Source organism: Pseudophryne corroboree, chromosome 2, assembly GCF_028390025.1.
Source record: "Pseudophryne corroboree isolate aPseCor3 chromosome 2, aPseCor3.hap2, whole genome shotgun sequence".
NCBI lineage: Eukaryota > Metazoa > Chordata > Amphibia > Anura > Myobatrachidae > Pseudophryne > Pseudophryne corroboree.
Genome location: NC_086445.1, coordinates 364,625,653 through 364,652,639, shown reverse-complemented (window position 1 = coordinate 364,652,639; position 26,987 = coordinate 364,625,653). Strand labels below are relative to the sequence as shown.

The window sequence follows — 26,987 nt, the reverse complement described above, 5'->3', positions numbered from 1 at the left end:
TATATAGGAGATGACCGGAGGGGACATGGAGACATAAACACTGAGGCCTGTGGGTGGTATGATGCCACACATTCACACATTGGGGCATGGGGGAAGAGGGGGTGACATGCTAACATACAGTACATTGGGGCATGAGGGGGTGAAATGATGACACACATTGGGGAATTGGGGGGTGGCATGGTGACACACATTGGGGCATGGGGGTGTGGAGACACACAATGGTACATGAGGATACATGATTTTATAATTTATATATATATATATATATATATATATATACACACACACACATTGCGGCTTAGAGGGGGTGGGGGTGGAGGGCTCAGCAGGGGCATCTCTAGAGAGGAGGGGACTCGTGTGCAGACTCCGTGTGGGCCCCCTCCTCTCCCATAGCCGTTGCGTCACTGCTAGAACTCTGAGCGCCGTAGTATTTGAAAAATGGCCACCGTGCCATTTTTTCGGAGTTCTGCGCATGCGCTGTAGACTCTGGCACTGTGCCAGAGTCTCTAGTGGTCAGTTCAATAGCAGCGGCACAACGGCTACGGGAGAGGAGGGGCCCACACACGGTTAGCGATGGACTCTGGAAAGGTAAGTATAGGAGAAATGGGTGCAGTGTGTGCGGTGTGGGCCCCTCTGGACTCAGGGGCCCTTGTGCACCACACACACTGCACCCATTATAGAAACTCCAATGGGACTCAGGCTGACACAATGCGGCCTGCGAGATGACATGCTCTGGGGTCTGAGGAGGGAGGGGGGACATGCTGACATTCATACTGATGCCTGTGGACGACGACATTGTGGCACATATGGGACCACATGGGGACATACTGTAGTGATACTTACACATGGGCCTGGGGTGATGGCATACCAGGCAGTAAAGGAGCTCAGTACATGGACCGCAGCCACAGAGATCACGGTCCGTTGGCAATCCCAATCAGCTCTGAGGTGTTCAGCCATCCTGACAACCAGCAGCGCTGGCCGTGTTGTGGAGGAAGATGAAAAGCAGACAGGGCAATAAGGAACTCCTGGGCCAGCCTCCACTCCCATCGGCACTCACGGCTACACTCAGAGAACGCCCCACATGCACATACCATGTGATCGGCACTGCAGCATCCCTCCCCCGTGCCCGCCCACCAAGCTTCCGCATGGCTGCTCTTTCAGCCTGAAACTACAGCGGGGTCATCGGCCAGCTGGGGGGGTGATCTGCTCCGGTTTTATGTTAATAGATGGGGAGTCCGGGGGTAGTGTGTGGGGTGGCCCCTAATGTGTGCGGGCCCCAGGATGGACACCCCGATCGCCCTTTCTATAATCCGGCCCTGATTGCACCCAATGTCCACCTAACAACAGATATTTGGATAAGCGGTAGTGGGAAAACTAAAGATTACATGACTGTGAAAGCCAACTGGGTGGGTGAATTGCCTTCAGTAACGGCAGAAGCATTATCTAACAAACATCACCAGCTCACAGGCTAGTCTGTGTATCACCGGATTCAGTAAGAGGCATACCGCTGACAACTTATAAAAACGAAGGTATGTCATGGTAACATAGCTTACCCAACTTGGACTCTCCTCAGGTTTTGTGATTTCTGATAATGCCACAAATATTGTGAAAGCATTACAGCTGGGTGAATTCCAACACATCCCCTGTTTTGCTCTCATGATCAACTTAGTGGTACAGTCACATACAAAGAATTTTATGATGGTGTATCAGGCGCTACCTAACTGCCACTTAGTACGAACTCACAAGGGGTAGCACTCATTATACCAGCTGTCGGGATCCCGGCGCTCAGTATACCGGCGCCGGGATCCCAGCCGCCGGTATACCAACTGCCGGTATACCGACCGCCGGTATATCGACAACTTTTCTCCCTCTTGAGGTGTCCACAACACCCCTGGAGGGAGAATAAATAGCGTATGCCCGCAGTATAGCGAGTACAGCATGGCGAGCACGGTGTAGGGAGAGCAGCGAGCCCGTAAGCGGCTCTCTTGTGCTCACCCCGCTGCTGTCATTCCGGCTGTCGGGATCTCGGCGCCCAGCATACTGTGTCGTGGACACCCCAAGAGGGAGAAAATTTGTCAGTATACCGGCATCAGTGAGATGCGTTCTTCAAAAGTTATCTTTAATTTTCACTTTTTCAACACATCACTGGATACAATTCTCAATAGAATGACACTCACCAGAAAACTGGTCCCTCTGTTTACCAAAAGGTATTTTTCAATGTGTGAGTCCTCAACACATATACAAAGCACTCAATCAGAATGACCTCCAAGTGTATCCTCCCAAAAGGTATTTTATTCACATAGATCCAAATAATTAAAAATCCAAAAATTCATAAAACAGTCCATTAAAAACAATCTTATTTAGCTCCACCTGGTTTATTGCACTCTACTCCATAAGGAACCTTAAACATATTCCCTCTCACCACTAGTTCCCGGGAAACAATAGGAGAAGGGGACAGTTTAGGTTTAAGATGACTATAATTACCCAAATGGTCAGTAGACATGCAACCAAGGACCAGAATGGCGCTAGAATCACCAACGTGTTTCAGAAAATGTTTTCCTACCTCAGGGTGTAGAGCAAACAAGCCAAGCTGGCTATTTATACCCTATAACATGGTCATGTGATTCCCGACCAATAGGGATATTTCTCCTTAAAAAGTGCATGTATAGAGCGTATTTACTAGAGATGAGCGGGTTCGGTTTCTTTGAATCCGAACCCGCACGAACTTCACTTTTTTTTCCACGGGTCCGAGCGACTCGGATCTTCCCGCCTTGCTCGGTTAACCCGAGCGCGCCCGAACGTCATCATGACGCTGTCGGATTCTCGCGAGGCTCGGATTCTATCGCGAGACTCGGATTCTATATAAGGAGCCGCGCGTCGCCGCCATTTTCACTCGTGCATTGAGATTGATAGGGAGAGGACGTGTCTGGCGTCCTCTCCATTAGAATAGAGATAGATAGATTAGATAGAGAGAGATTGTGCAGAGTCGCAGACAGAGTTAGTTTACCACAGTCAGTGACCAGTGCAGTTGCTAGTTAACTTTTATTTAATATAATATATCCGTTCACTTCTCTCTGCTATATCCGTTCTCTGCCTGAAAAAAAAAACGATACACAGCACAGTCAGTCACACAGTGTGACTCAGTCTGTGTGCACTCAGCTCAGCCCAGTGTGCTGCACAGTCATCAATGTATAAATTAAAAGCTTATAATTAATTGTGGGGGAGACTGGGGAGCACTGCAGGTTGTTAGCAGGAGCCAGGAGTACAATTATATTAATTAACAGTGCACACTTTTGCTGCAGGAGTGGTGACCAGTGCCTGACCACCAGTATAGTATTGTTGTATACTACTAATATCTCTTTAAATATCAACCAGTCTATATTAGCAGCAGACACAGTACAGTGCGGTAGTTCACGGCTGTGGCTACCTCTGTGTCGGCACACGGCAGGCAGTCCGTCCGACCAGAATTGTATTATTTATTATTATATACCTACCACCTAACCGTGGTTTTTTTTTCATTCTTTATACCGTCATAGTGTCATCCTAATTGTTACGAGTATACTACTATCTCTTTATCAACCAGTGTACAGTGCGGTAGTTCACGGCTGTGGCTACCTCTGTGTCGGCACTCGGCAGCCCGTCCATAATTGTATATACCACCTAACCGTGGTTTTTTTTTCTTTCTTTATACATACATACTAGTTACGAGTATACTATCTCTTTATCAACCAGTCTATATATTAGCAGCAGACACAGTACAGTGCGGTAGTTCACGGCTGTGGCTACCTCTGTGTCGGCACTCGGCAGCCCGTCCATAATTGTATATACCACCTAACCGTGGTTTTTTTTTCTTTCTTTATACATACATACTAGTTACGAGTATACTATCTCTTTATCAACCAGTCTATATATTAGCAGCAGACACAGTACAGTGCGGTAGTTCACGGCTGTGGCTACCTCTGTGTCGGCACTCGGCAGCCCGTCCATAATTGTATACTAGTATCCAATCCATCCATCTCCATTGTTTACCTGAGGTGCCTTTTAGTTGTGCCTATTAAAATATGGAGAACAAAAATGTTGTGGTTCCAAAATTAGGGAAAGATCAAGATCCACTTCCACCTCGTGCTGAAGCTGCTGCCACTAGTCATGGCCGAGACGATGAAATGCCAGCAACGTCGTCTGCCAAGGCCGATGCCCAATGTCATAGTACAGAGCATGTCAAATCCAAAACACCAAATATCAGTAAAAAGCCTCTTTTTTTCTTTGCGTCATGTGCTGTTTGGGGAGGGTTTTTTGGAAGGGACATCCTGCGTGACACTGCAGTGCCACTCCTAGATGGGCCCGGTGTTTGTGTCGGCCACTAGGGTCGCTAATCTTACTCACACAGCTACCTCATTGCGCCTCTTTTTTTCTTTGCGTCATGTGCTGTTTGGGGAGGGTTTTTTGGAAGGGACATCCTGCGTGACACTGCAGTGCCACTCCTAGATGGGCCCGGTGTTTGTGTCGGCCACTAGGGTCGCTTATCTTACTCACACAGCGACCTCGGTGCAAATTTTAGGACTAAAAATAATATTGTGAGGTGTGAGGTATTCAGAATAGACTGAAAATGAGTGTAAATTATGGTTTTTGAGGTTAATAATACTTTGGGATCAAAATGACCCCCAAATTCTATGATTTAAGCTGTTTTTTAGTGTTTTTTGAAAAAAACACCCGAATCCAAAACACACCCGAATCCGACAAAAAAAATTCGGTGAGGTTTTGCCAAAACGCGGTCGAACCCAAAACACGGCCGCGGAACCGAACCCAAAACCAAAACACAAAACCCGAAAAATTTCAGGCGCTCATCTCTAGTATTTACATTCCATATACATAATAAAAAGTCACATTAGCATCAAATATATTCATTACACATTTGTGAAGCCACATATTATTATAAACCCTCAAAAAATAAAACATATAGGCCCTCATTCCGAGTTGTTCGCTCGGTAAAAATCTTCGCATCGCAGCGATTTTCCGCTTAATGCGCATGCGCAATGTCCGCACTGCAACTGCGCCAAGTAAATTTGCTATGCAGTTAGGAATTTTACTCACGGCTTTTTCATCGTTCTGGCGATCGTAATGTGATTGACAGGAAATGGGTGTTACTGGGCGGAAACAGGCCGTTTTATGGGCGTGTGGGAAAAAACGCTACCGATTCCGGAAAAAACGCAGGAGTGGCCGGAGAAACGGAGGAGTGTCTGGGTGAACGCTGGGTGTGTTTGTGACGTCAAACCAGGAACGACAAGCAGTGAAATGATCGCAGATGCCGAGTAAGTCTGGAGCTACTCAGAAACTGCTACGAGGTGTGTAATCGCAATATTGCGAATACATCGTTCGCAATTTTAAGATGCTAAGATTCACTCCCAGTAGGCGGCGGCTTAGCATGAGCAAATCTGCTAAAATCCGCTTGCGAGCGAACAACTCGGAATGACCCCCATAATTGGAACATATATAAGTCCATATTTGGATCTCTGGAATTGCTATGTGTACCATCACAACCAGGTATGGCGTCCGTTCCATATACAGTATTTATACCAACTGGATCTACCAATTACAAATATCTTCCCACAATCCTCGGTTTATAGATCTCCTTCCCATTGGTTCAAAGGAGCGCCAAAGTCACGATTTAGAAAGGAAGGAGTTTCTATCGTCCACCGATGCATGTGTCTAAGCAGCGTCACGTCATTTCTGGCAAGTTGGAATGCAAAATGGAAGTTGTAGCGGCAGCTATGGAATGCAAGCCACGTTCCCCAATTCCGGAGATATGACAATTTCCTGCTTCTGAGCCGCAATGCGGAACTATTCAGTCCCATAGTGGTACAGGGCTTTTTAATAAATGACAGAGGCATGCAGCAGATGCTGTCTGTGGCCCCAAAAATGTCTCATCATTTTCGGAATTCAGCAAAAGCATGCAGGAGATTGCAGCACCTGCAAGAACAGTTTACTTTGCCCTTCCACCTCTTAAAGCAAGAGGTGGTAACAAGGTGGAACGCCACCCATTATATGCTTCAGCGAATGGAGGAACAGCAAAAAGCCATTCATAGCTATACAACAACCAGGACATTGGGAGAGGAGGGGGAAAGTACCTTAGCCCAGCACAGTGGAGAGTGCTTTCTGTCTTGTGCAAGGTGCTGAATCCCTTTGATGTAGCCACCTGTAAAGTGAGTGCTGACACTATTAGCTTGAGAAAGGTGATTCCCCTAATTGGGCTTTTGGAAAATCAGCTGGAGAAATTGAAGGAGGTTAAACAAAGCGAATCTGTAAAGTATGCCAGGCTTGTAGATCAAGTCCTTTATATTCTTCGCCAGGATCCACGGGTTGCCAGTATCTTGAAATCTTATCACTACATTTTAGCAGCCGTGCTTGATCCTAGGTTTAAGTTATATGCTTTGTCTTTCTTTCCAACTGACCCAGAGCTTAAGTGATGCAAAGAGCTCCTGGTAAGCAAGCTAGCAGTACAAGTGACACATGGCACAACATCTCCTCATTCAGTTTCTTCGGCAGCAGCCAGAAAACCTCAGATTTCCCAAAAGACCCAGTGGTGATGTAGACCCAAAACTTTGAAATCTGGTCGGGTCTGAAAGTATTGCTCAACATTAGTAATACCGCTACTATAACTTCATCTGATACTATCACCATTCAAAGAGTGGTGGAGTATTATTTTCATAACACCATACAAATAGACATAGTCCCTAGAATAGTCCCTTTGAGTACTGGAAGGGAAAAAAGTCAGTTTGGAGTCCCTTGTACAAACTGGGTTTGCATTACTTAAGCTGCCTACCCTCCATTGTGTACTCAGAGAGAGTTTTCAGCACAGCTGGCAGCATTGTGAACAAACGGTATAGGTGGCTACTTTCTCAAAATACGGAAAAGATGATGTTCATCAAAATGGACTGGAAATTCCACGAGGAAGAACTTTCCCGGCAATTTCGCAAAAGTAAAGTAACTTCTGTAATGGTGGATTCCAGCAGGTATGAATTAATATTGTGTAAGGATGATGTACACACTGATCAGGGTGAGGATGGCAACGACGATAACATCTTGCAACCGTAGAGCGGTTTGCCATAAGCTGATTAGTAGATTGTTTTTTGAGGGCCCAAATAAACCAAGCACTTTAGCCACAAAAAGTGGCATTCCCTATAATTGAAGTGCCTGGTCTATTAAAGTGTGCATGTCCTTTTTGATATCCAACATAAGGGTGGGAGGGAGGGCTCAAGGACAATTCCATCTTGCACCAACATTTATTTGAAAACCACAGTGGCACCTCTTATACATGTTATGCTAAAAAGTAGTGCTCCTTATACACAATGCCCACAGTAGTGCCCTTATACACAATTCCCATGGTAGTAGTGCCCCTTACACATAATGCCCACAGTAGTAGTGCCGCTTATAAACATAATGCCCACAGTAGTAATGCCCCTTACACATAATGCCCACAATAGTAGTGCTCCTTACACATAATGACCACAGTAGTGCTGCTTATACACATAATGCCCACAGAAGTGCTGCTTATACACATAATGCCCACAGTAGTGTCCCTTAAACACATCTCTCCCTCTGGTCACTCCAGCAGCTCACTGCCTGTGTCCATCCAGCAGCTCCATGCCCTGAGCCTCTCTAGCAGCTTTCCCACCTCTCTGTGTCCCTCCAGTCCCCTCTCATCTTGTCTCAGCATGCACAGAGCCTGCTCAATGTATGTATCTTCTTCACTTTAGCAGTGGTAAGGGCATGACATCGCATACACCGTGTCGGAAAAGGAAGCCACTGGGACCTAAGGAGGGGCCGAACGCTGTCTGAAAAACACAGTGTGTGTAAGTACCAGGAGGGGTGGGCCGCAGGTGGAGGAGGACCGTGGAGCCACCAGGATCTGAGGAAGGAGGTGCATGCAGCTCGTCAGTGACACTAGCGCCTCCTGCATCATCTATTGACGTGGGTGGTGGGGCAGGCTTTTATGCTGGAATTACTGTGCAGGGCTCTGGAGGAAGTGAAACTACTTTAATCCCATTCCCTCCGACTTTTACCTCTGCTCTCATGTATGTAGCACTGGTGAAGATGATTATAACAAATGTTATTTTAGCACTCCCCAAAGCTATGAATGGCAATTAGAGCATACGTGCTGACTTTAAAGACCGAGAGTCTCAGAAGGGGCTACATGTTGTCATGGAGGAGCTAGGATTATATTGAATCATGTCATCCAACCTATGGGAGATTGGTCAGCTCTGTTGGGAGCCCAGGAGAGCTTCCCTATTTCCCTAGAGAGTAGGGAAGTATGAGTTAGACAACCTTCTAGAGCATTTGAATGTTAGTGAGAGCCGCAAAGTGCACTTAGCAGTGATGTGTTGCTTCTCGCTGAGCATGTGGAAGAGCATAATAAGATTGTGCAAGGCACACTCGGTTCCATATGCAAGTGGAAGAGGAAGAATTTCATAAGTTAGTAAACTCTGGGGTGCTTTCTCTTTTAGAATGGAGTGAGCTGGACACACCAATAGCTGTAGTTCTAAAAAGAAAAGGGCAAATCAGGAAGCATTCAAATCTGTTTAGATTCTAAAATTATAAATCCAATTTTGCACATGGTGCAATATACCCTGACAAAAATCGAGGATATATTCGTACTCTGATATATGGACCGTGCACAAGCACAACTGGAGAAGGAGGTGAAGGAAGATTTAAAATAAATACCTCTCCTTATATACACAGAAAGTGCTGTTAAAAATTAAAATGCAACAACATAACTTTAGTCCTCATGGTCTGGCAAAGAGCAATCATGTACTACAATGAATACAAGGTACAAAGTATTATCTAAATGATATTATTATTACTGGCAGAAATGATGCTGAGCTTGTGGAAATATTAACTGCAAGAATATGGTTTATTTACGAAGCGTTGGGATGTAAAACCTGGCGCTTCAGATAATGTTTATGCCTGAAATTTAAAAGGGCAATGATATTACTAGTCATGTTTTCCTTGTAAAATGATTGCACATTTAAATTGTGGGCATAAACACCAATAGAAGTGCTGGGTTTTATATCCTGATGCTTCATATATAAACACTGTAGAGTCAACAAAAAGACAAGTTATTATTATTTTTCACATATCAAATATCGCACTGTGGATATGTGATTGGCAAGGAGGGCTTCCCAAATAGATAAAATACAGGCATTGTTGCAAGCACCTCACTCACAATGAGTATCACAGTACAGACCATACGTTGGGAGATATTTAATTGTCCGCTAAAGTTTTTAAGCCATGAAACACCTCCAACCATTTTTAAAACTTTTACTCCAATTTTGTTTTCTCCCTATCCATTTATATGTAATCCAGCAGGACAGTCCTGCTATTCAGACACTGTCCCTCCCGCTGGCAGCAGTGTCCCGCGGACAGGGGGGGGGTCAGTTGGGGAGGCTTCAATCACCCATTGCTCTTCTCTGCAAAGCAGTGAGTGATCGCTAGATACAGTGCATACGGAAAGTATTCACAGTGCTTCACTTTTTCCACATTTTGTTATATTACAGCCTTATTCCAGAATGGAATAAATTTATTTGTTCTACACACAATACCTCATAATGACAAAGTGAAAAAAAATATTTTGAGATTTTTACAAATTTATTAAAAATTAAAAATGAAGAAATCACATGTACATAAGTATTCACAGCCTTTGCCATGAAGCTCAAAATTGAGCTCAAGTGTATCCTGTTTCCACTGATCATCTTTGAGATGTTCCTACAGCTTAATTGGAGTCCACCTGTGGTAAGATCAGTTGACTGGACATGATTTGGAAAGGCACACACCTATCTATATAAGGTCCCACACTTGACAGTGCATGTCTGAGCACAAACCAAGCATGAAGTCAAAGGAATTGTCTGTAGACCTCCGAGACAGGATTGTCTCGAGGCAGAAATCTGGAGAAGGGTACAGAAAAATATCTGTTGCTTTGAAGGTCCCAATAAGCACAGTGGCTTTTATCATCCGTAAATGGAAGAAGTTCTGAACCATTAGGACTCTTCCTAGAGCTGGCCAGCCGACTAAACAGAGCGATCGGGGGAGAAGTGCCCTAGTCAGGAAGGTGACCAAGAACCCGATGGTCACTCTGTCAAAGCTACAGCATTCCTCTGTGGAGAGAGGAGAACCTTCCAGAAGGAAAATTATCTCAGCAGCAATCCACCAATCAGGCCTTTATGGTAGAGTGTCCAGACGGAAGCCACTCCTTAGTGGCCCACCTGGAGTTTGCCAAAATGCACATGAAGGGCTCTGGTCTGATGAGACAATGATTGAACTCTTTGGTGTGAATGCCAGACATCATGGTTGGGGGAAACCAGGCATCACTCACCACCAGGCCAATACCATCCCTACAGTGAAGCATAGTGGTGGCAGCATCATGCTGTGGGGATGTTTTTCAGTGGCAGAAACTGGGAGACTAGTCAGGATAGGGGGGAAGATGAATGCAGCAATGTACAGAGACATCCTGGATGAAAACCTGCTCCAGAGCGCTCTTGACCTCAGACTGGGGCGACGGTTCATCTTTCAGCAGGACAACGACCCTAAGCACACAGCCAAGATATCAAAGGACTGGCTTCAGGACAACTCTGTGAATGTCCTTGAGTGGCCCAGAGAGAGCCCAGACTTGAATCCGATTGAACATCTCTGAAGAGATCTGAAAATAGCTGTGCACCGAAGCTTCCCATCCAACCTGATGGAGCTTGAGAGGTGCTGCAAAGAGGAATGGGCGAAACTGCCCAAAGATAGGTATGCGAAGATTGTGGCATCATATTCATAAAGACTTGAGGCTGTAATTGCTGATAAAGGTGCATCAACAAAGTATTGAGCAAAGGCTGTGAATACTGATGTACATGTGATTTCTTAGTTTTATATTTGTAATAAATTTGCAAAAATCTCAAAAATATTTTTTTATGTTGTCATTATGGGGTATTGTGTGCAGAATTTGGAGGGAAAAAAATAATTTATAATAGCAAAATGTGGAAAAAGTGAAGCGCTGTGAAAACTTTCCGGATGCACTGTACATGCTGTGCTGGCATGTGAGCAGGGGGCTGCCCAGCTGCTCCGGGAGCACTGGTCATGCTCCCAAAATGCAGCACCATGGATCAGTGCCTCAAGACCACACCCACTCGTGCGAGAGTCCCGATCCCCAGAGCAATAAAGTTGTGAGGTAAAAACATTGCTGCATTCATGTACTCTGTTTTTTCAGCCATTAACGTTCTATTTTCGGGTGAAAACACATAGGATGAAGGATACGTTCCCAGACCTATGTGCTATTGTAAAAACATGGGACTGATAGGGAAGCTTATCAACTGTCGGCATCAGGGAAAATTGCCAGTGAATATCCGCCATAGGCTTAAGGGGGAATCCAATTTGGCGCGAGGTTTAGTGAGGTGAAATACTTTGTATTCCTCGTGCCCAAGTTTGGATTGCCGAGGGTATGCATGCTCCTGCTACCCGCAGTATCCAATTTTGAAAAAAATGCTTGCAGGTTTTTCAGCGCTGAAAACCCTGTGGCGCGTGGAAAACAAAAAAAAAAGATACATACCTGTCCAGTGCTCTCCAGTGGTTTCTTTGGCTCCTGGTGGTCTCCATTCCATCTTGCCACTTTAATGAAGGCTGCTGGGAGGCTCCAGGTGTACTGGTAGGTGCATGGGCTGCTGATAGATGTAGTTCTCCCATCAGTTGGCTCCAGGTGGTGAATACACTGCAGGGGGGACAGTTCCACACACCGGGGGACACTCACATGCATGCCAAGACACATAACACACTCACATATACTTGCAGACACTCACACACACCTCACATGTTCACCGCTGCTGAAGAGGACCGGTTCCCGACGCTCGACGAAGAAGACCCAACTTCGGAAGGTGAGTAACTACTGACTAATTAAGCTAATTGGGAACTTGCTTAATTATTCCTGGGGGGGATGGGAGGTAGGTGGGTGTGCCGCCGGGGTCCCACAGCAAGTCCCGGTGATTTTTCCTTAAAATAACAATTTTAGGAAAAATCAGACTTGTTCTGGAGGTGCAAGAAAAAAAAGACCAATTTTCTGGGTTGTAATTGAATACCAAAACCAGACGGCCGTGGGAAAAACCCTGCAGCGCAGAGTTTTTAACATTTACGAGAGGTCTCAGATTGTAGCTGCCCAGGGAGACTGAAACCTGCCCTGTGCAAGTGTGCGAATGCATGTGTATGCTGTGCGAAAACTTCACCATATAGCGGACAGCTGCAAATACAAGTGCAACTCACTTACCATCAAATGTTTTTCCAGCCTGTGCAAAGAGTGCCATCTCTTTTATTCAAAAGAAAAAATATTTTAATTAATGTTTTATACATATATTATTCCACATTGTTATTCTATTAAATAAGATATTTTATTATATCTGTAAGCATATTAATTCACTATCCAGCACATTGGTTTCACTTGGCAGCACCATCTTTACGACACAACCACATTCATTCACATTCAATATTTCAGGTTCCATTGGGGAAACCTAGTGTTTTTTAAGGCTTGCTCACGCTCAGAGAGGCACCTGAATAACCCCCCCTTCCCAGCACACACACTTTTGCCATTACATCTGAAGATAGACTTCCTACAAGCCCACAGGTGGCTCATCAACTGGAAGAAGTCCTCGCTGGTCCCTGCTCGGAGCATGGCGGACCTGGGGGCACAGCTGGACACACACAATAAACTTCTGTTTCTGTCTCCAGAGAAGGTTCTGAAACTTCAGGACAGGATAAGATACTTCCTCTCTAACCCAAGAGTGTCGATACACTCGGCGATGCAAGTACTGGGCCTCATGGTGTCGGTGTTCAACATGGTAGAGTACGCCCAATTTCATTCCGCCCTCTGCAGAGGTTAATCCTTTCCAAGTGGGATGGCCTATCTCATTGGATCAGGTCTCGCATGATCTCCTTAACACCGGAGGTTCGTCTGTCGCTGACCTGGTGGCAACAGGACCAGCAGTTGAGCAGGGGCCGTCCCTTCTGGATCCCAAACTGGGTCCTACTGACTACGGATGCCAGTCTGAGGGGTTGGGGCACGGTGTTGGAGCAACACTCTTTCTAGGGTTGGTGGACCATGGAGGAATTACTCCTCCCGATAAACATTCTGGAATTGCGGGCAGTGTTCAATGCTTTGTGTTTGCCTATGATACAGAACAGGCATGTTCAAGTACGGTCAGACAGTGCCACCACGGTGGCCTACATAAACATCAAGGCTGCACTCGAAGCTGCATGGCAATAATGGAAGTTTCAAAAATCCTTCATTGGGTGGAACGCCATCTGCCAGCAATATTGGCAGTGTGCATTCCGGGACTCCTCAACTGGGAAGAGGATTTCCTCGGTCATCAGGACGTCCACACCGGAGAGTGGAGTCTTCATCAGGAAATCATTTAACTCCTAGTGGACAAGTGGAGCCTACCAGATGTAGACCTGATGGTGTCTTGACCCAATCACAAAGTTCCGGTTTTCGGATCAACAACCAGGGATCCTCAAGCAGTGCTCGTGGATGCACTGGCAATTCCATAGAACTTTCAGCTGCCATACGTGTTCCCTCCAGTGTCAATCCTGCCCAGGGTACTGCAGAAGTTCAAACAAGAAGGAGGAATACTACCTCTAGTCCAGGGCCGGCTCTACCATTAGGCAGCTTTAGGCGGCTGCCTAGGGGCGCCGGCTCCTGGAGGGCACCACTAAATTCATCTAGCAAAAAACTGAAGGATGACTCTGTGTGCGGCCTCCTCCTTATACTGTGCTGGCTGCTGCTGCAGGTCTAATCAGGTGCAGCCATCGCTATCAGGCTGTACCACAGAGTGCCTCAGCACTTCCTCCGTGCTAACATCATGTCATATGAAGGCACATAGGAGGCGGATGTAACTATGGCTTCCCAAGGGGCACCCCCACGGCCGCTCCTCATAGTCCTGATGCAGGTCCCTGGATCCTGACTCTCTAGCAGCAAGCAGAACCTGACTACATGTCTGCACCTGCAGCATCGCTGTAATGCTGCTGCCGCCTGTAAGAGGAGCCATACCAATTATGAGGGAAAACAAGGAAACAACTATTAGGTAAGTAACCCATGGGGGTTTCTGCAGGACCACAGACAGTACACATCTTACAGTCTGATGGGTGGTTTGCACTTGTAAACAGCATAATAGGGAAACACAGGCACTGGGGTACAATACAGTACATATGGAGGAGGGGGGGGGGCAGTAATTAACTTACAGATGGGGGGATGGAACACAATAAGGAGCATGCACATATATGTATATATGTATATAATGCCGTATGTATGTATACACATACAATTAAATATCCCACCAGCCTCCATAAACAGATGCAGTGTATAATAGATAGATAGATAGATAGATAGATAGATAGATAGATAGATAGATAGATAGATAGATGGATAGATAATTATCCCAGCACTCAGCAATAAAAATTAAATTGGCCTCAGTGTCCTATACAATTGCCCACATGCCAGCTAGCATGTATACATAGGCAGAAAGAACAGTCATCACTCAAGGATTTGAAAGTAAAAGTACTGTATATTGTGAACAAAGTCACGAAAATATACTTTTTCACTAAAAGTCCTTGAGTGTTGTATCTTCTTTCTGTATATGTATAATAATGCAATATGGGAAGAAAACAAGAGAAAGACAAAATAACCTTGTGTGGAAGCACTCTTTGGTTAAATATGAAAAAAATGTGTGAAAAAAATGGATAGTAGAGGGGAGGACCCTTTCGAGTCCTAGCTCTATGGACTTGGATAAAACTTGACTTTTAATGATTAACTATAAAAATTCACTGGAGGTGAACAAAAAATGATGATAAAAATCTAGATTGCCATTGTACCAAATATGGTTCTAGATATGGCAGGTGAAAATATTATTGTGATTGTTGTATAATTGTTTGAGGAGAACAATATATACAGGTCACAGAGAGGATCGGAATGTAAGGTAAGCTTGGAAGAAAGTGAGGGGGGGGGGGAAAGGAAGGAAGAGAAGAAGGGGGGAGGGGGGGGGAAGAAGAGGGGAGGAAAAAGGGAACAGGAAAGGTGAGATATGAAAGAAAATTAAGCAGGTAATGATTGATGGGTGAGACGGGAACGGAAAGAAACGGAGATAGTGAAATCTGAGAAAGAATAATTTTTGGTAAATTCCAAGGTGAATGATGCCCTTGCTACCTTGAATTAAAGAAAGACACTATAGTTAATGTATTCGTTGAGACCCTTTGACATGAGGGTATCCAATCGGAAGATCCATTCTGATTCTTTCTTTTGTAGAGCTTCATTAATATCCTCTCCTCTTAGTCCCAATTTGACATGTTCCCCAAAAAAATGTTTTTTCCAACAAAATGTTTTTCCAATTCTTTTTCAAAAGATTTTTTTTACATATATACATACATAATATTCATAATTTCATATTTTTCAATTTTTACCCAGGTTCATGCTGTGTTTTATAATTCATAATTCCATACTATTAAAACAACATGTCCCTGGTTCATCAAATCATTACAAATAGGCCATTTGCCCTGACTGATTTGTCCGCAATACCTTAGCTTTTGCACATTTATTTAACATATTGATTCCACCTTCCAATGTCCAATCCTCCCTCACCACCTTCCAATCAATCTCATCAATGCTTCTAATAAGCTGAACTGCATCATATTAAATCACAATTAACTCCCAAACACACGATTGGTCCGCATATCCTATTTATATGGAGACCAGGCGAATAGAGAACACGGGGCTTCCGTGAACAAGCCTAGCTCACAGGTGAAACGTACGTCGGGAATTTGACGTCCATTCAGTGACGTCACTGCGGCTTCGCCTCTCCGGAACGGGCGGCCGCACGGTCACAGAACACGGAGCACGGTCACGATCTTCAATCAAGTTACAGCCACCGGCCGCCGGGATATCTACATCACTGGAAGTGGTAACTTTAAACATTGTGTCTGTTTTCAAGTAGCGCTTCAGACCCCAACATTGGGTCTAACAACTCCAGTGCCTGCTCCGTACTCATACTTAGGAATGAACCTTTAACAGTCAATTAGGAATTGTATTGCAAGCTACTATATTTTCCACCCAGGGACTAAAGACTTTCATCTTTGCTGCTCCCGTTTAATTTCATGTAACATAATCCATTATATCATCGGCTATTTACAGCAGGCAAATATAATAGGAAGTGGTAACTTCAAACATTGTGTCTGTTTCAAAACAGCACACCAGACCCCCTTATTGGGTCTAATAATCCCAGTGCCTGCTTTGCAACTATATTTAGGAATGAACCTATTAACAGTTAATTGGGAATTGCATTGCTAGCCATTATATATTTGTTTAACACAAGGATATAATGAATTTTTCTCTGCTGTTTTCCATTCAGTATATTCTATCATAATATTGGCTATCCACAGCAGGAAAACCTATCAGATAGTTACATTCATTACAGCAGCAAACCTGTATGTTTTAAATAATTAGACCATCTTGCTGCAGGATCATCCAGGAACTAATTTGCTGGTCAATAGCAGCACCCTTGACCCCTATAGCGGGTCTAATAACTTTAGAGCCTGCTCCTTAATTATCATTTTCTAGGATTAATCCTAATTAATAGGAAATTGGGTATCACACAGTAATTTCCTATTCTTCAACACAGGGGCATAAGAATTTTCTTTGGAGCTCCTATCCAACCTATAGCCCATCAGTTCAACAACAGATCAGTATATGTTGCTTTGATCTTTCGCCCCCCTTTTTTTCTGGTACTCTCTCATCTGGCTGATGGTGGCCCTGGATGCGGACATTGTGCTTATACCCAGATTAAATCACCGTCACTACAGACAGTAGAAATACCTTTTACACACACTCTCACTTCTGGACATTTATGACTGGGACCTACAATCCCTTTTTCCAATTTACACAGAAAGTAGAATTGTGTTCACTCATTTCTTGAATCAATCGGCCCACGGCCATATTATCCTGAATGCGCCCGATCACGTCCGATCTTGGAAGCTAAGCAGGTATTGCCTGGTCAGTACATGGATGGGAGACCTCCAGGGAATACTAGGTGCTGTGGGCCATTTTTTCAGGAGACCTTTACATTATATCAATTATTCCCTCATATTCTTATATTCTTTCTGCTGAATACATAGGCCATTTTTCTAAAAATCACTAGTGATTCTTGATACAATCGGCCCACGGCCATACTATCCTGAATGCGCCTGATCACGTCCGATCTTGGAAGCTAAGCAGGTATGGCCTGGTCAGTACGTGGATGGGAGACCTCCAGGGAATACTAGGTGCTGTGGGCCTTTTTCCTTTAGGAAATCCTCATATCACTTTCTTCCAAGCTTACCTTACATTCCGATCCTCTCTGTGACCTGTGACCTGTATATATTGTTCTCCTCAAACAATTATACAACAATCACAATAATATTTTCACCTGCCATAAATAGAACCATATTTGGTACAATGGCAATCTAGATTTTTATCATCATTTTTTGTTCACCTCCAGTGAATTTTTATAGTTAATCATTAAAAGTCAAGTTTTATACAAGTCCATAGAGGTAGGACTCGAAAGGGTCCTCCCCTCTACTATCCATTTTTTTCACACATTTTTTTCATATTTAACCAAAGAGTGCTTCCACACAAGGTTATTTTGTCTTTCTCTTGTTTTCTTCCTGTAGGCTAACTACAAAATCCATGGGAGCACCGCCAAAACTTAGGACTATTTATGATTTACAATAATAGTCAGTATTTTGGTACTTTATAGATATTTTCTCTTTTATTCATAACACTTATTTTCCAAGCTGGTGCAGATCCACAACTTTGTTTTCATAATAATGCAATATACCTTAGTTCACCCAGTGGCCACCTGCATCTCCCCTCCGAAAGGTGGGGGGGTTTGCAGGTTAGGGGGCGCTAGACTGGAGATTTGCCTAGGGTGCATAGAGACCTTGCACCGGCCCTGCTCTAGTCGCTCCAGCGTGGTCAAGACTACATTGGTTCTCAGACCTGCAGGGTCTTTTGATGGAGCATCCTCTTCTACTTCCTCAGCGCCAAGACCTCCTCGTTCAGGGCCCTTGTGTCTACCCCGACCTGGCCAGACTGGCTTTGATGGGGTGGCTCATGATGCTTCACTCCTAAGGGCCAAAGGATTCTCCGAGGTGGTTACCCAAATTATGCTGAAGGCCCACAAACCGGCATCTGCGCGGATTTATTACAGGGTCTGGAATTCTTACTTCATCTGGTGTGCTGATAACAATTATGATGCTTACAAATTCAGTACTTCCATATTTTTGGCCTTTCTACAACAAGGCCGTGATTTAGGCCTTCATCTTGCCTCCCTAAAGGTTCATATCTCTGCCTTGTTGGTGGGGTGTCAGAGAAAAATGGCATCTAATCCTGATGTGGTGATGAGCGGTGCCTAGTTTCCTCCAAACATGATGCCTGGCATTCATGCCAAAGAGTTCAATCTTTGTCTCATCAGACCAGAGTCCTTCAGGTGCATTTTGGCAAACTCCAGGCCGGCTGCCATGTGCTTTTTACGAAGAAGTGGCTTCCATCTGGCCACTCTACCATACAGGCCTGATTGGTGGATTGCTGTTGAGATGGTTGACCTTCTGGAAGGTTCTCCTCTCTCCACTGAAGAATGCTGTAGCTCTGACAGAGTGACCATCGAGTTCTTGGTCACCTCCCTGACTAGGGCCCTTCTCCACCGATTGCTTTGTTTAGATGGCCAGTCAGCTCTAGGAAGAGTCCTGGTGGTCCCGAACTACTTCCATTTACGGATGATGGAGGCCACTGGGCTTATTGGGACCTTCAAAGCAGCAGATTTGTGCCTCGAGACAATCCTGTCTTGGAGGTCTACAGACAATTCCTTTGACTTCATGCTTGGTTTGTGCTCAGAGGTGCATTGTCAATTGTGGGACCTTATATAGACAGGTGTGTGCCTTTCCAAGTCATGTCCAATCAACTGAATTTACCACAGGTGGACTCCAATTAAGCTGTAGGAACATCTCAAGGATGACCAATTTTGAGCTTCATGGCAAAGGCTGTGAATACTTATGTACATGTGATTTCTTAGTTTTTTATTTTTAATAAATTTGCAGAAATCTCAAACAAAAACTTTTTTCATGTTGTCCTTATGGGGTATTGTATGTAGAATTTGGAGGGAAAAATGAATTTATTCCATTCTGGAATAAGGCTGTAACATAACAAAATGTGGAAAAAGTGAAGTGCTGTGAATACTTTCCGGGTGCACTGTACACTTGTAGAGCTCCCTGTAACGCTGCTAAATACAAAGCACAGTGTGTAAGCATATCAATACATTATTATTATTATTATTATTATTATTACTACCAGTTATTTATATAGCGCACACATATTCCACAGTGCTTTACAGAGAATTTTTGGGCATTCACATCAGTCCCTGCACCAGTGAAGCTTGCAATTTGGATTGTGGAAGGTAACCGTAGTACCCAGAGGAAACCCATGCAAGTACAGGGAAAATATACAAACTCCGCACAGTTAGGGCCATGAACTCATGCTAACCATTACATCATCCATATTGACATTCATTTAGTACCTGTGCAGGTAACAAAAGTTATACAACTATTCCACCCAGGGTAATCCTACGTAGTGCACCCAACACAGCTGCCTCACCTGGTACGGAAGTTATTACTCAAAATGTCTACACCAACCATACATTATGCTTATTGTGCGCTCTAGGTTTTCTTTTTTACTTCTGTAATACTGTATTATTTAATGTTTTGTGCTATGTACTTTGTTTTTTTATGCCTGTACAACACCTTGAGGCCTGTTGGAGAAAGTGCTGTATAAATACAATAATAATAATAATAATAATAATAATAATAATTATTATTATTATTATTATTATCAATAATAATAATAATAATATACAACTGATATGTTTCATCCTGGCATCTAACAATCTTATGATATTTGTGGAGTATAAAAAGAGACATTTGCATGAAATGCTAGGAAAAGGCTAAGATAATCACATGCAGCTTTTCAGCCTGCCCAGATGAGACTGTAGTACAATATACAGTACATAAAGTAAGGTTTCAGCAGAAAGTTACATGCTCACCACACCACAACCATTTCGTAATCACTTTAAGGTCTTCATTTTATATTGTCTCAGGATGACTGGATAATTAACAAGCTTCATTAATTTGTTGGAAATATGTGTGTACAGTGGTGGTTTGGCAGAGTAATGTACATACTAGTGATGTGCACCGAAAATTTTTCGGGTTTTGTGTTTTGGTTTTGGATTCGGTTCCGTGGCCGTGTTTTGGATTCGGATGCGTTTTGGCAAAACCTCCCTAAAAATTTTTTGGCGGATTCAGGTGTGTTTTGGATTCGGGTGTTTTTTTTTACAAAAAACCCTCAAAAACAGCTTAAATCATAGAATTTGGGGGTCATTTTGATCCCATAGTATTATTAACCTCAATAACCATAATTTCCACTCATTTTCAGTCTATTCTGAACACCTCACACCTCACAATATTATTTTTAGTCCTAAAATTTGCACCGAAGTCGCTGGATGACTAAGCTAAGCGACCCAAGTGGCCGACACAAACACCTGGCCCATCTAGGAGTGGCACTGCAGTGTCAGACAGGATGGCACTTCAAAAAAATAGTCCCCAAACAGCACATAATGCAAAGAAAAAAAGAGGCGCAATGAGGTAGCTGTGTGACTAAGCTAAGTGACCCAAGTGGCCGACACAAACACCTGGCCCATCTAGGAGTGGCATTGCAGTGTCAGACAGGATGGCAGATTTAAAAAATAGTCCCCAAACAGCACATGATGCAAAGAAAAAAAGAGGTGCACCAAGGTCGCTGGATGGCTAAGCTAAGCGAACCAAGTGGCCGACACAAACACCTGGCCCATCTAGGAGTGGCACTGCAGTGTCAGACAGGATGGCAGATTTAAAAAATAGTCCCCAAACAGCACATGATGCAAAGAAAAAAAGAGGTGCACCAAGGTCGCTGGATGGCTAAGCTAAGCGACCCAAGTGGCCGACACAAACACCTGGCCCATCTAGGAGTGGCACTGCAGTGTCAGACAGGATGGCAGATTTAAAAAATAGTCCCCAAACAGCACATGATGCAAAGAAAAAAAGAGGCGCAATGAGGTAGCTGTGTGACTAAGCTAAGCGACCCAAGTGGCCGACACAAACACCTGGCCCATCTAGGAGTGGCACTGCAGTGTCAGACAGGATGGCAGATTTAAAAAATAGTCCCCAAACAGCACATGATGCAAAGAAAAAAAGAGGTGCACCAAGGTCGCTGGATGGCTAAGCTAAGCGACCCAAGTGGCCGACACAAACACCTGGCCCATCTAGGAGTGGCACTGCAGTGTCAGACAGGATGGCAGATTTAAAAAACAGTCCCCAAACAGCACATGATGCAAAGAAAAAAAGAGGCGCAATGAGGTAACTGTGTGACTAAGCTAAGCGACCAAAGTGGCCGACACAAACACCTGGCCCATCTAGGAGTGGCACTGCAGTGTCAGACAGGATGACAGATTAAAAAAATAGTCCCCAAACAGCACATGATGCAAAGAAAGAAAGAAAGAAAGAAAGAAAGAGGTGCACCAAGGTCGCTGGATGGCTAACCTAAGCGACCCAAGTGGCCGACACAAACACCTGGCCCATCTAGGAGTGGCACTGCAGTGTCAGACAGGATGGCAGATTTAAAAAATAGTCCCCAAACAGCACATGATGCAAAGAAAAAAAGAGGTGCAAGATGGAAGCTGTGTGACTAAGCTAAGCGACACAACTGGCCGACACAAACACCTGGCCCATCTAGGAGTGGCACTGCAGTGTCAGACAGGATGGCACTTCCAAAAAATAGTCCCCAAACAGCACATGATGCAAAGAAAAAAAGAGGCGCAATGAGGTAGCTGTGTGACTAAGCTAAGCGACCCAAGTGGCCGACACAAACACCTGGCCCATCTAGGAGTGGCACTGCAGTGTCAGACAGGATGGCAGATTTAAAAAATAGTCCCCAAACAGCACATGATGCAAAGAAAAAAAGAGGTGCAAGATGGAAGCTGTGTGACTAAGCTAAGCGACACAAGTGGCCGACACAAACACCTGGCCCTTCTAGGAGTGGCATTGCAGTGTCAGACAGGATGGCACTTCCAAAAAATAGTCCCCAAACAGCACATGATGCAAAGAAAAAAAGAGGCGCAATGAGGTAGCTGTGTGACTAAGCTAAGCGACCCAAGTGGCCGACACAAACACCTGGCCCATCTAGGAGTGGCACTGCAGTGTCAGACAGGATGGCACTTCCAAAAATAGTCCCCAAACAGCACATGATGCAAAGAAAAATGAAAGAAAAAAGAGGTGCAGGCATCGCAACCGACACAATTGGACTCTCCTTGGGGATTTGTGATTTAGAAGAACGCACAGTTCTTTGCTGTGCTTTTGCCATCTTAACTCTTTTAAGTTTTCTAGCAGGAGGATGAGTGCTTCTATCCTCATGTGAAGCTGAACCACTAGCCTTGAACATAGGCCAGACCCTCAGCCGTTCCTTGCCACTCCGTGTCGTAAATGGCACATTGGCAAGTTTACGCTTCTCCTCAGATGATTTTGATTTAGATTTTTGGGTCATTTTACCGAGCTTTATTTTTTTGGATTTTACATGCTCTCTACTATGACATTGGGCATCGGCCTTGGCAGACGACGTTGATGGCATTTCATCGTCTCGGCCATGACTAGTGGCAGCAGCTTCAGCACGAGGTGGAAGTGGATCTTGATCTTTCCCTATTTTACCCTACACATTTTTGTTCTCCATTTTTTAATGTGTGGAATTATATGCCAGTAATATATCAATAGCAATGGCCTACTACTATATATACTGCGCACAACTGAAATGCACCACAGGTATGGATGGATAGTATACTTGACGACACAGAGGTAGGTAGAGCAGTGGCCTACTGTACCGTACTGCTATATATTATATACTGGTGGTCAGCAAACTGGGCAAAACTGAAATGCACCACAGGTATGGATGGATAGTATACTTGACGACACAGAGGTAGGTAGAGCAGTGGCCTACTGTACCGTACTGCTATATAGTATATACTGGTGGTCAGCAAACTGTGCAAAACTGAAATGCACCACAGGTATGGATGGATAGTATACTTGACGACACAGAGGTAGGTAGAGCAGTGGACTACTGTACCGTACTGCTATATATATGGTTATACTGGTGGTCAGCAAAATTCTGCACTGTCCTCCTACTATATACTACAATGCAGCACAGATATGGAGCGTTTTTCAGGCAGAGAACGTATAATACTGGTGGTCACTGGTCACTGGTCAGCAAAACTCTGCACTGTCCTCCTACTATACAATACTGCTGGTCCCCAGTCCCCACAATAAAGCAATTAGCACACTGAGCACAGATATTTGCAGCACACTGGGCACAGTCAGATATGGAGCGTTTTTTAGGCAGAGAACGTAGATATTTGCACTTGCAGCACACTGAGCACAGATATTTGCAGCACACTGAGCACAGATATTTGCAGCACAATTTGCAGCCCACTGAACATAGAAACTGAGAGGACGCCAACCACGTCCTCTCACGATCATCTCCAATGCACGAGTGAAAAATGGCGGCGACGCGCAGCTCCTTAGATAGAATACGAATCTCGCGAGAATCCGACTGCGGGATGATGACGTTCGGGCGCGCTCGGGTTAACCGAGCAAGGCGGGAGGATCCGAGTCTGCCTCGGACCCGTGTAAAATGGGTGAAGCTCGGGGGGGTCACTAGTACACACCAGTGGAATTTGTAGTTAACCGAATCACAAGTCCAGTGACTCAATTAGTATTGTGGTTTATTGTTAAGTGAAGGTACAGCCATACTCACTATTATACCTAGGCATGAAGCAGAGCTTGGAGTGGATTGGGGCGCTGACAGCTCACCAGCCGGTAACTGTCTCTTGGATGCATTGGCGGATTTAGTGGGGGGCGATTGGGTGAACGCCCCCTCTACACATACTGGTGCCGGCAGGGCCGGTGCTAGGGTGTTCGTCGCCCCCCTGCAAACTATAAATTTGTGCCCTCCCATATTTTACAAAGGGACAGTAAGCATTGAAAAAAGGGGTGTGGTTTCACAAATAAGGGCGTGGTCACACAATAGTATCCCCATTTCTTGTCTGCACATCACTGATCAAAACTCACCAAATTTCCAGCAATATATACCACTGCACCTGTGTATAATGCCCACATGTATATACCGCTGCACCTGTGTATAATGCCCACATGTATATACTGCTGCACCTGTGTATAATGCCTACATGTATATACCGCTGCACCTGTGTATAATGCCCAGATGTATATACCGCTGCACCTGTGTATAATGCCCACATGTATATACCGCTGCACCTATGTATAATGCCCACATGTATATACCGCTGCACTTGTGTATAATACCTACATGTATATACCGCTGCACCTGTGTTAAATGCCCACATGTATATACAGCTGCACCTGTGTATAATGCCCACATGTATATACTGCTGCACTTGTGTATAATGCCCACATGTATATACCGCTGCACCTGTGTATAATGCCCACATGTATATACCGCTGCACCTGTGTATAATGCCCACATGTATATACCGCTGCACCTGTGTATAATGCATACATGTATATACCAATGCACCTGTTTATAATGCCTACATGTATATACTGCTGCACCTGTGTAAAATGCCCACATGTATATACCGATGCACCTGTGTATAATGCCTACATGTATATACCGCTGCACCTGTGTATAATGCCCACATGTATATACCGATGCACCTGTGTATAATGCCTACATGTATATACTGATGCACCTGTGTATCATGCCCACATGTATATACCGCTGCACTTGTGTATAATGCCTACATGTGTATACTGCTGCGCCAGTGTATAATGCCCACATGTATATACCGCTGCACCTGTGTATAATGCCCACATGTATATACTGCTGCACCTGTGTATAATGCCCACATGTATATACTGCTGCACCTGTGTATAATGCATACATGTATATACTGATGCACCTGTATATAATGCCTACATGTATATACTGCTGCACCTGTGTATAATGCCCACATGTATATACCGCTGCACCTGTGTATAATGGCCACATGAATATACTGCTGCACCTGTGTATAATGCCCACATGTATATACTGCTGCACCTGTGTATAGGGCTCACATGTATATACTGATGCACCTGTGTATAATGCCTACCTGTATATACCGCTGCACCTGTGTATATTGCCCACATGTATATACCGATGCACCTGTGTATAATGCCTACATGTATATACTGATGCACCTGTGTATTATGCCCACATGTATATACCGCTGCACCTGTGTATAATGCCCACATGTATATACTGCTGCACCTGTGTATAATGCCCACATGTATATACTTCTGCACCTGTGTATAATGCCCACATGAACCCTTGGGTTCATAATATATCTGTGTGTGTGAAAATCTATCTCTGATACAAACAACTGCCTCCCCAGCAATTTACCTCACCGATCATCACTGAACCCGCCCCCCCCCATCCCCTCCCCAAATAATGAGTGTAAGGAGAATGAGCCACATCCTATGGGCTGATGGGATCCCGGCATTCATAATACCAACACCAGGATCCCGATGAGGAGAAGTACGACCGGGGTGACTGAGGGGTGTTTGGATCTCAAGACGTACTAGGGCCTCTCACAGCCCCATTGACCCCAGTATATGGGCACATGCATTGTTGGGATGCAATCAATTTGCCGGAATCCCGATAGCTGACAATGGCGACAGCTGGAATACCGGCGCACAGGGGCTATTTCCACTCGTGGGTGTCCACGACACCCATAGAGGGAGAATAGAACCTGTGGCAAGCGTCGCGAGTCACTGAGCCCGCAAGGGGAATCTAAATGCTCTCCCAGTTGCTGGCATTCTGGCAGCCGGGATGCTGCTGTCGGGATCTTGACAGCTGGCATCCTGCCCGCCGGTAATACGTATGTAGTCCGCATTGTCTATAGCAGGATGGTATCAAATATGGAGGAGGCTAGATACAGCATGCCTCCCAACTTCCATAGAAGGGAACTTGGGACACACTCGTACGGTGAAGCCGCGCCCAGATGTAAAGGGGCATGGCTTATAGAAAATGGGTTGTGGCTTTGCTGGAGGATCGCGAGCCAAACCCCATATTTCATCACTATGGGGGCATGGCCAGCGCTCAGTGAGCTGCTGGCATACCCCCAGTCCCTCTCGTCTCCATGAATAGATGCTGCGCATGTGCACAGCATCTATTCCCTGATGCTCTGCTAAGCAGGGCAGCGAGTGCAGGAACCTCCCAATGCCCCCCTCCCCCACACCGTGGGGAGATGAGCGGGTTCGGTTCGTCAAGATACGAAACCCCCCCCCCCGAACTTCACCTATTTTTACACGGTTCCGAGGCAGCCTCGGATCTTCCCGCCTTGCTCGGTTAACCCAAGCGCGCCCGAACGTCTTCATCCCGCTGTCGTATTCTCGCGAGATTCGTATTGCATATAAAGAGCCGCGCGTCGCCGCCATTTTCACAGGACGTGGCTGCATTCTCTCAGTTTCTGGGTTCAGTGTGCTGCAAATATCTGTGCTCATTGTGCTGCAAATATCTGTGCTCAGTATGCTGCAAATATCTGTGCTCAGTGTGCTGCAAATATCTACGTTCTCTGCCTGAAAAACGCTCCATATCTGTGCTGCATTGTAGTATATAGTAGGAGGACAGTGCAGAATTTTGCTGACCACCAGTATATATATATAGCAGTACGGTACGGTACAGTAGTCCATTGCTCTACCTCTGTGTCGTCAAGTATACTATCCATACCTGTGCTGCATTGTAGTTGTGCGCAGTATTATAGTAGGAGGACAGTGCAGAATTTTCCTGACCACCA

General features: G+C 44.9%; 2 pseudogenes; both read left to right on the top strand.

Moving 5' to 3' along the window:
- The first annotated feature begins 16,987 nt into the window (after positions 1 to 16,987).
- Positions 16,988 to 17,105, top strand: LOC135053786 (5S ribosomal RNA; annotated as a pseudogene).
- Positions 17,106 to 17,219: 114 nt separating this feature from the next.
- On the top strand, positions 17,220 to 17,337 carry LOC135052738 (5S ribosomal RNA; annotated as a pseudogene).
- Positions 17,338 to 26,987: the final 9,650 nt, after the last annotated feature.